Raw genomic sequence first — 4877 nt, forward strand, 5'->3', positions numbered from 1 at the left:
ATAAGTTGTACGCATCTCTCGATAGCGTAGATTTCTGCCTGTAAGTATACCAAGTTATGGTATGGTCTTTTAACTGCTGGGCAAGCGTTTCGCTCTTCCAATCCTTCTTATTGCTCAATACTACATTGACATGTTTGTCAAAGTTGTACGTTGTTGGCATATCGTCCACTGGGAGTTGCAGTAGTGGTATTTCCTTTTTGAGGGTGTTACAAGCCCCTGATCTGACAATTCGCCCAGTACTAATTCCGTTAGTGACCATTCTAATCATTGTCGCATTGGCATATCTACCAATGACAATGTGCAGTGGTGTTAGATCTAGAATGACCTCCATTGCTGCTGTTGGACAGGTTCTCATGGCTCCTGTGATGCAAACAAATGCTAGTCTCTGGACTTTGCATAGGTTTAGCCTTGCCGTCCGTTGCTCTAGTTTTGTGTACCAGGCAACTGCTCCATAAGTAATCATGGGTCTTACTATCATGGTATACATCCAGCTCCATAGCGAGTAACGTTTTAAAAATATTCAGAAATTATTATTTCAAGGAATTTATTACGAGTAGAAAAAATATTGTGCTGGGTTAGCGTTGGTTTCTATGCAATTTGACAAATAAATAAAGCTGTCTCTTTAGTTGTCAGTTTTGAGTCAATATTTTTTAATTCTCTTTCCTGTCGATTGCTGATAGAATTGGAGCCAGAAATGGCTCAAAACGAAATAAGTAAATTACCAACATATATTCAGGCTGAGGCGACAAACGCCATATCCAAACTATTTCCATTTAAATCCCGAATAACTTATGAAAAGGAACACAAAACGTTTCAAAAATGGAAGCAATTGAAGAACGTGCGAGAAGAAATAAAAGGTTTAACCTATCCTGGCTGTTAAAGTATCATTTACTACTACTATTTTTGAAAGATATAAGGCAATTTTAAGAGCTTCTATGAAAAAAAATACAAAAAATAAAAAAAAAAAAATTTGAGAATTTTATATATTAGATTTTTGTTAATAATTATAACTTATAATTTTTTTTGGCAGTTATAAATGGAATTTAAACAATACGAAATTCTTTATTAAATAGAATAAAGAGATTCATTACAACAATGGGCTGGCGTTTAATCTGGTTTCGTATTAACCCCTCCATTGTTAAGGGATAATTTTGTATCCCTCTAACGTTATTGTCGGCCATCATCTGGCGAACCGACCACAATATCCCAACATTTACGGAAATTCATTCCGTTTAACCCATTCTATAATATCCGTCGGTTTCTAAACGCGTTAAAACAGAATCGAGAAAACCAAAGCGATTCCGTTAACAACAACGTTTAGGTCCACATTTGTTATAAAACAATGAATCAACACGGGATAATACTTTGAAATTAAATTAATATAGTGTTCCTTTGAGTAAATTTGTCATCTGTATGTTAGAAGTATTATATTATGTTTATTAGTATCAAGTTTTTTAGAGGCTGTCGCTTCTAAATAAAATAAAAAAATATATAAGAGGCTTTTTTAATACAATCTGATAAAAATAAATGTATTGCTCACACTTCTGTAGGTGTTATTAATGCACGGCGATCGTTTCTTTAATTTTAAAGAACATTAAAATAATCATACAGAAAGTTAGAAGCTTTTTGGTTTAACCTTCTTAAGTAATGGTTATCAGGTAGTTAACTTGATATAATGTCATTCTAACAGAACGTCAATGGTTTTTGTAGGCGTATCTGGTTAAAAAAAACTAAAGTGTTCTCGAATAGTTGTATTTAGATATTTTATATAGTTCTTTATTTGTTTTTTGTGTTTTTGTTTGCTTCCGAAAGCGGAAAGAGATATACCGGGTGCGTCTCAAAAGCGGCTCACCCCTATAAATTTTTTTTTTTAAAATAAAAAAACGAGATTTTGTATATTAGTATATGACATAAATTAGGATTGATTGACGTATTCAATTGTTTTTGGTCACTTCCTGTTTCACCGGAAATGACTACAACGTTTAATTTTTAAATAGCACCCTCGGTATATTTTTACTTTATTCGATAGAAAATGACACTCTGAATAGAATGGCATATCATATGTCAACTTTTGACATTTTAGCTTAAAAGCAAATCGCATTTTAAATTTCAATCTCGAGGGCCGAGGGAAAATAGTTTTGATCGTCTAATGTTTATAGTGTCTTGTCCTGGCCGGATAAAAGAAGCCCAAATCGTATTTTTAGTCATATCTCATTTTTTTCAAATGGAACAAGGGTGGCTCATTAGAATATTTGGAAGAAGCATTTTTTACAAATAATTTGGTATCACACACTTGCTATTTCGACTCAAATTGTCGCTATGAACCGCATGTTACAATGTCAAATAAACGCGAAAATGTAAAAAGTTGACATATGATATGTCATTCTATTCAAAGTGCCATATTCTATCAAATAAAAGGTCTGTTCGTTTTCCTGTTATTATCGATTCTGAATCGTCCTAGAACTCTCCAGCGCATGCGCAAATGAAATAATGTCTTCATATTTCCTTCTGCGCATATGCATCATAATTCTAGGACGGTTCAGAATCGGTAATAACAGGAAAACGAAAAAAGCTAAAGTAAAACAATACCGAGGGTGTCATTTAAAAATCAAAAATTGTAGTAATTTCCGGTGAAACAGGAAGTGACCAAAAATAATTGAATACGTCAATCAATCCTAATTTATGTCACATACTAACATATCAAATATCGTTTTATCAAATATCGTTTTATTATCTGAAAAAATAAAAGCTGACCCCACCCCTGAAAATATTTGCACTTCTCTAAGACTCACCCTGTATAATAAATTTTTCGTATAATCGCTATTTAAACCCGTGTATATGCCGGTTGTTTACGATATTCTCCGATGGTGGCAGCAGCAAGGGAGAATGCACGAAGCCTATACAAAACAAAAATTCTGTACAAAAGGTATTATACGTATTTTATTATGCTGCCAACATTTTTTATGATTTTTTTTAGCGAATTTGTGTTTTTCAGACTGTGGCTCCATCTCTGGAAAAAATCTAGTCAAATGATATAAATAAGTAAAAAATGAAATAATTAGATTTAGTGTGTTTTGTTTGCAGACTGATGATATATAAATTAAAGGAGTGACATTCGATAAAAAGAGTATAAACGACCCGGAAACCAATCAACGTCCCCAAAACTCGTACCAAAAAATCGCTCGAACAAAAAAGAAACTCATCGACGCACGGTCAGGCCGGCGCCATTCTCTAGCGTCGTCTAGAGGAGAATGGCGTTCAATCAAAAGCGTTTCTTTAAACTAGGCACATTTGTCACCGATGTCGAGATTACATGGGGCGGTGGTCGGGGAAGGACCGGAAGATTCATCCCTTGTCGCTGTACCGCCGCGCCACGGCAAAAGTAGCAACGAAAAGTCGAAACAAGCAATCCATCAAACTGCCGACGAAATGAAATCGTAATAATGGAAGTTGCTAGTTTCGCCCCGGGACCCGTCTTCTTGGATGACGTGGACGGGCGATTATTTATTTGTAATGGACAGATCTGACTGGATGATCATAATGTTATCAAAAAAGTATCCGGTATAGTAAAAAAAAATGTGGACATGCATTATTATTAAATTTATGGTTTACAGGTCCTTGGAATGTCTTTGCAGGGGACTTTACGGACGAGGCAGGAAAAGGACATTTTTACTACGAATGGAATTTTCTATTTTAATTTCAAATGTTGCAAATAATATAAAAAGTAATACCTCGTAATTATACTGGGTGGTGCATCGTCGTTGGAAACATAGGAAATCCAACGCAAATTTTGAATTGTCGAAATATTGGCTCCTCTATTAATTTTACAGCTAAGTCGTAAAGAGGCTTTTAAAGGTGCCAAATTGGAACACTTTTGGACAAACCGACTTTAAGTAAGTTAAAAAAACTGCATCTATTTTTAAGTTGAAACTGAACAGGTCACAATGTAAAACCAGATAAATGTCAACATAAGATTGTCTACCCATGATTTTATTATTGTCAAACCCTGCGCCAGCTAAAGGATAATTGGTGGTCACAAAAAGCAAATCAGATTCAAGAATACGCCGCGCATCACTACTATCGTAAATTCTTTGAGGCTGTAAAAGAAGTATACGGCCCAACTAAGAATGTAAGCTGCCCAATCAAGGCACAAAATGATGAACTTCTAAAAGAAGAGCAAATCAGAAATCGTTGGAAAGAGCATTACAGCCATATCCTTAACCAAGACAATAGCCCCAACATGCAAGCACTAAACACAATATCTCAGTATAACAGCATTGATGTATTAGATATCCCAATAACGGAACAGGAAATAAAGACCTCCATAAAACAACTTAAAAACAACAAATCGGCTGGCTGTGACGCGATTCCAGCGGAAATCTATAAGTGTGCAAGCAAAGAACCTATTGGTCACCTTAAGGCTCTCTTCGATGTCATATGGGAAAGCGGAGCGGTACCTCAGGACTTTCGCAACGCGAATATGGTAAATATATTTAAGAACAAAGGAAGTGCACCAGATTGCGGAAACTACCGAGGAATTTCACTACTGGTTATCGGAGGAAAAGTTCTCGCAAAAATTATGTTAAACCGCCTTCACCCACATATAGAAAAAATCCTCCCAGAATCGCAAACGGGCTTTCGCACCAACCGCGGTACCGTTGATTCCATATTCTCCGTCCGCCAACTACAGGAAAAAGTAAAGGAACAGCAGAGTAAACTGTATGTTGCATTCATCGACCTCACGAAAGCCTTCGACTCTGTAAACAGAGATGCACTTTGGGCAATTATGCAAAAGTTCGGAGTGCCCAACAAATTTCTTAGTGTGTGTAAAAGCCTTCATAACAACAAGTCGAGAGTGTCACATCATGGATCACTGA

This window comes from Sitophilus oryzae, unplaced genomic scaffold, assembly GCF_002938485.1.
Source record: "Sitophilus oryzae breed Bouriz unplaced genomic scaffold, Soryzae_2.0 scaffold_496_pilon_pilon, whole genome shotgun sequence".
In the NCBI taxonomy this organism is placed as follows: Eukaryota; Metazoa; Arthropoda; class Insecta; order Coleoptera; family Curculionidae; genus Sitophilus; species Sitophilus oryzae.